The sequence below is a fragment of the Micromys minutus genome (assembly GCF_963924665.1).
Source record: "Micromys minutus genome assembly, chromosome: 19".
In the NCBI taxonomy this organism is placed as follows: domain Eukaryota; kingdom Metazoa; phylum Chordata; class Mammalia; order Rodentia; family Muridae; genus Micromys; species Micromys minutus.
In genome coordinates, this window is record NC_137954.1 from 12,833,501 (window position 1) to 12,839,500 (window position 6,000).

Sequence of the window (6,000 nt, forward strand, 5' to 3'; positions counted from 1 at the left end):
TGAGTGTGACCTTGAACTTCGTACCCTCCTGCCTCTACTTTCCTAGTCTGTCATACCTGATTTATGCTGTATTAGAGATCAAGCCCAGGGCTTCATGCTCCCTTGACAAGCACTCCACTGACTGAGCTACATCCCCATTCCTTGCTGGTTTCTTTTCCTGAAACCTCTTTTCCACTCCAGAGCCTCAGCTTCCATATCTGATACAGTAGTGGTAATAGCATTGGGTGGAGCAAGAATCACATGCGTAGCTGCACAGTTAAGCTTCCTTCTGCCTCCTGCTTCTAGTGACATCCCAATACCGTTCCTCTTTTATCGTGGTAACTCTTTCGATTTGGAATGAAGGTGGTTGACTGCAACACTTGCATAGAACTCTCTCTGATGTAGTCATTGTCTCTGACACACACTCTGTCTCTGTTGCATGACCTCACCAATTTGAAGGAAGGGATAGGACTTAGCTTTTGTTGCTATTTAGTGGCATGCCTTTAAAATTCCTGAAATATATTCAGTGCTTAATAATTGTTGGAGCTTCAGAGATCACATGAAGCTCAAGAAGAAGGAAGACCAAAGTGCAGATGCTTCAGTCCTTCTTAGAAGGGGGAGCAAACATATCCATAAGAGGAAATACAGAGACAAAGTTTGAAGCAGAGAATGAAGCAAAGGCCATCCAGAGACTGCCCCACCTGGAGACCCAGCCCATATATAGCCACCAAACCCAGACAATATCGCAGATTCCAAGAAGTACATGCTGACAGGGGCCTGATGTAGCTGTCCCCTGAGAGGCTCTGCCAGATCATGACAAATACAGAGGCGGATGCTCACGACCAACCATTGAACTGAAAATGGGATCCCCAGTTGAGGAGTTAGAAAATGGATTGAAGGATCTGAAGAGTTGTGCAACCCCATAAGAACAATGATACCAACCAAACACAGCTCCCAGGAACTAAACCACTATCCAAAGAGTAAGCATGGACAGACCCATGGCTCCAGCTGCATATGTAGCAGAGGATGGCTTGTTGGGCATCAATGGGAAGAGAAGCCCCTGGTTCTGCCAAGGCTCCAGAGTAGGGAAATATCAGGGTGGGGAAATGGGAGGGGTTAGACATTTTCAAAGAAGCAGGAGAATGGGGATAATATAAGAGGTTCATGAAGGAAAAACCAGGAAATGGGATGACATTTGAAATGTAAATAAAATATATCCAATGGAAAAGTAATTGTTGGAGCATGCTTCACCACTGGGTTATGATATGGAGCAGGAGAAAGCATTCCTGAAGACTATGGCAACTCACTTCCCATTCATCTCTCTCTCCCCAACCTCCAGTTAGTATTTCTATCTAGGTTGCTTCCTAGACAGATTCATCACACCAGGGAGGGGGTCCTTTGGGTCATGCTTAAGCGCCAGCAATGATAGGATGTAAGATGACGAGGAATCGATTGAAGTGGTAGTGTTTCCCACTGGTTGAGAATCAGCATCATTCTTCTGGGGGAAAATAGCTTCATTTGAGTTTCTTTTCTGGGAACTGTTACTACTTACATTTCTAGGTGTGGGGTGCCATCATGAGAAACCTGGCAAAGATCTTCTGAACAGCCTATGAGATATAAATGCTTCAAACATCAATCCCCTTAGGAGAGGTTTCTGTCAGGTATGTTATAATCTCCTGTTTGGTGAAGTTCAACTTTGGCAGTGTTTTTACCCCATAGTTCTCCATCCCTCTGTGGATCCTACAGTCCCCGGGTCAGCGAAGGATTCTGACTCTCGAGTCTTGCTGGAAAAAGCACAGACTTTTTCTGAGGTTTGTGAAATGAGTTCCGTTGGTGCCCTCATAAGCTTGTTTTTCTCTGTATAGTTGAGAAAGCAAGCAGATGCCGTTGCAGCTCCAGAATGTCACTTTCATACTGGTGTTTTCTCTTGCGTAAGATGTTCAGAGTTACTCAGAATTATCCGTGGACACTTTACCTCCTCAGTTTTCAAGCAGCTATTTCTCATATTGTTATTGTTCTGTTTTCAGACAAACAAGCAAACAAGCAAATAAGCAAACTGTTTGAGTTCTTAAAACAGCAGTGTTACATCTTGGGGGTTCGGCTGGAACCTTGGGGAAACATTTTTATCCCCCGGGGTTATTATATCTGCCTCCTTTGTTAGAGAGTACAACTTTTGTCAGCAGACAGAAGGAGGCGTTGAGAGGGACATGGAAGGCAATTATGCCTTGGTGGTCCAAGCCCCTGAATGTGAAGAAGGAAAAGAGAACCCTTATAAAGTCTAAATCTAACTGGCAGATGACTTCTAAGAATTCAAATGAGAATTTGTTCTCATGGCCCTCTCTTCCAGCTAACTCAGTCACCCCACCACACAGAAGAAAAAAACAACGTTCAGACATCTGATTTCCACATAACGTCTTTTTATCTAGAAAAGTGATCCTGTAAGGAAAACACTGCCTAATGGCATTTATGGATGTTTTTTCTGTTTGTTTTGGTGATAAGTATTTCAGATACAAATGAGGGGACAGAGAGGAACGCCTTCTAACCACAGTATCCAGACTCACTCATCAACTGTGACATTCCTCTATATTCTGAGTGTACAGATGTATATGCTTGCATCTACTTAGCATTAGCTTTAATTTGATTAAAATTCTCCCTTAATATAAACCAACAAAGAAACTTCTTGTAATTACATCTCTTACCCCTCCTTCCTCGTCTTCTTAACTTCACTAAAAGAAGTAATTTTCCAAACTGGATGGAAAGTGAGCTTTGAAGGCATGTTTTCAGAAGACTGGGTGATTTTTAGAGTTTCTCAAAGGCACAGTCCTCGAGTAGCATGAAACAAACAAATAAACAAAGCCAAAACAGATGGCAGCGAAGGGTGGAGAAAATAGTTGAATAGTCAGCTGTGGTACGGAGACAAGTGGAAGTGGGAACAGAGAGAGAGCCCGTTACATCCAAGCCTTGTTCAAAAAAGTGGTCTCTGCTAAGTGGGCAGGATGCCAGGAATCGATAATGAAGGAACAGTATAACCACAGCAAGGTCTTCTAGAAAGGCTTCTCCCAGCTACTCATGACTGTTTCTGCATCAGAACGTTGCACAGTGCTTTTGGGGACTGAATTGTGCAAACACAGCTGTAATTGGCCATTGAGAAACACTAGTGTAAATATTGTGACACTTAGTCTTGACACTAATTACAATATACATTTTTACTTAGTGATCCCTCTGTCCTGGAGTATGACAGATGGACAGACTGTCTTGGACTGCAGGTTTGTTCCGTTTCTATTCCTTATGCATTGCATTGGGGCCATTTTCAGGTGTAGCTCCCTTTCCTGATAAAGTTGAAGAAGAAAAGAGGAAATAAATTTCAAACCATCCCTTCAGGAAGGTTGGCAGATATTCCCTTCAAGCCTGTAAGAAGTCTTGAGAGAATGGCCAACTTAAATGTATTTCTATTTAATTAACTCAGAAGCAAAAGAGAGGAAAGAAGTTGGTACTGGAAGTCTCCAGTTCTTCCTGATTGAGCAAGAAGCTTGGTTAGATGTGCCACAGGTAGACTGGCTTGGAGTGCTAGACCTCCCACAAGAGCCGTTGGTGTGTTATCTCTCAATTGCTTTTTAAGTCATTGATCTAGAATGAGTTTCAAGCTAACTGAGAGGGTCTGATAAAAGAGAGAGAGAGAGAGAGAGAGAGAGAGAGAGAGAGAGAGAGAGAGAGAGAGAGAGAATTCCACTAGATGAATTTTGAACTTTAATAAGAAAACCGAAGACTCTCAAATAAAATTATACATATATTATTTTTCAGTTGTATGGAGCTGAAGATGATGACTTAGAGGTCACCTCCTTTCTTCTCTGAGTTGTCAGGCATTGCGCCGGAACTTTGTGACAGTTAAATCAATTTCCTCCCAAAGTCCCCAGACGTTGGGCTTGGGAAGCTTCCTCGAGGAGAGGCTCCTTAGACTAATAAGGGATCAGAAACTCATCTGAGAGAGTCCTACAAAGGAGAAAAGTGGAAATTCAGGTCAATGAAGAATTTTGTAGCAGAATTACCACTTCTCACAGGCTGAAAATCAAACTTATAGAAAAGAGGATCTTGTTTATAATGGGAAGAGCAGAGCAGCCGAAATTAGGCTTTGAAATAGCTGTCTAATGGCACCATTTGACTCGTGAAAAAGGAGCTGTCATTAAAAAGAAATTTACTCTGTTCCTACTTTTCATTTCCAGGGGCGAAAAAGAACCACCAATTCTGGTACGTAATGCTCACAGCACACAAAGAGTTATAGGGAAAATAACTTGAGCATTTCATTTGCAACATGTAAGTGAAGGCTAAATCATCTTCCCATTGCCTTTGCTAGTGTTTAATCCAATCAATTGAAGTGAGAAACTCCTTGGAGCCTCAAATCACCTTTATGGTCCCCAGCACTGATGCCCAGCCTGACTAAGGGTCCCCGGTATGTGATTGAACCAAGAGGCTGCCTAATCTGCAGGTCAAGGCCAATCCAGAATCTTTCCAAACTCATGGTTGCATGTCTTTTATATGCTTAGCTTGTGTAGCCAAGATCGCTATAGAATGAAAGGGCCAAAGGATTATCCAGTGAGGCTCATGTGGTGTGCCTTTGTACCTGGACACCCTAATCAAGAATGAAGCCAGGAAGAACTAGAGACACTTGTTCATGTCACCAGGCTGTCACTTCCCATCAGGGAGTCTGTGATGGGTAAGGCCCAAAGATAGATGACTGAGGGCATGCAGCCGTCCCTGGCAATGTAAGCACGGAGCAGAACCGAAAGCCTAGTGAGCAATGCCTGGCTGTAGAGTGTACTTGGAATTTTGAAAGCCAGGGAAGGTTGTCAGGGTGAGGACTTCAGATGCTCTCCCCACATGGCAATTAGGACAATTCCTACATGAGAAGTAGGAATGGAGTCAGCAAATTAGGGCACACTGACTGGGTCACAAGCACTTTCAGTGACTAACCCATCGGGGTTGTAAGTGCAGGCCAGTCGCTTGCAAAGTATGTGTGGCTAAGGAGATGGGCACTGTATGTGTTGGGGTGCAAGCCACTTGAAGACCCTTCACAGAGCATGTGGTCTGTACACAGGCCAGTGTTCAGAAAGTCCCAACCCTAGGTTTGATGCTATGCTGGCAACATTTTGAAATTCTTAATTATTTTGCAAAAGGCACCTACACCATTATTTTTGCATTGAGCCCACTAATCTTATAGCCAGACCTGAATACAAGACTGCAGGTCAGGGAAACACTTAGTTCATTCCCATCAGGAAGTTACTAATAACTCTCTTCCTGTTCCTGACGGGGAAAACTTCTGGATTTAAATAATGCCCAAAGCTTATCTCCAAATATCCAGAGAAGCCATGGAAAGCTGGTGTGGGGTATTGTGAGACATAGTCAAGCACCTTCCCCAGAATGGGGCAAAACAGATAAAGCTGCTCACTATGATAATTGGGCTCTATTGACTTGAAGGTCAAGTCAGGTGCTTTGTTAATTAATTGGTTAAAACTTTTTATTTCCTTCCCTTTGGCTCTAGTTGAAATTCTTACTGGAAAAATCAGTGTGTCCTCTGGAAGTTGGATCATCTCCTCAGCTTTTTGTATCTGAAAAGAACATCTTATACTATTAATCCAGAAAGAGAAATAGTTTATTTGGGCTCTCACCCTTCCAGCTTCCAGTCCAAGATGGAATAGCATTGTGACTTTGGGATCAGCCATCAAGTACAGCAGTACAGTGGAGTTGGTGGCCAAACCACTCTTTTTACTGCAAGGAAGCAAAAATGAATGAGGGAGAGGCAGGGGCTCCATGATTCCTTTCAAGGGCACCCAGCCATTAAATAAAACAACTCCTTCTATCCCTTCATCTTGGAGGTTTCACTACCTCCCTATCAGACTACTGGGATGTCAAACCTTTTGATCCATGTGGTTTTTGGAGACATTTAATATGATGGTGCATAACTGTAATCCTAGAACCCAGAGGCTTTGGAAGGAGGATTGGTGTGGGTCTGAAACCAGGGAATAG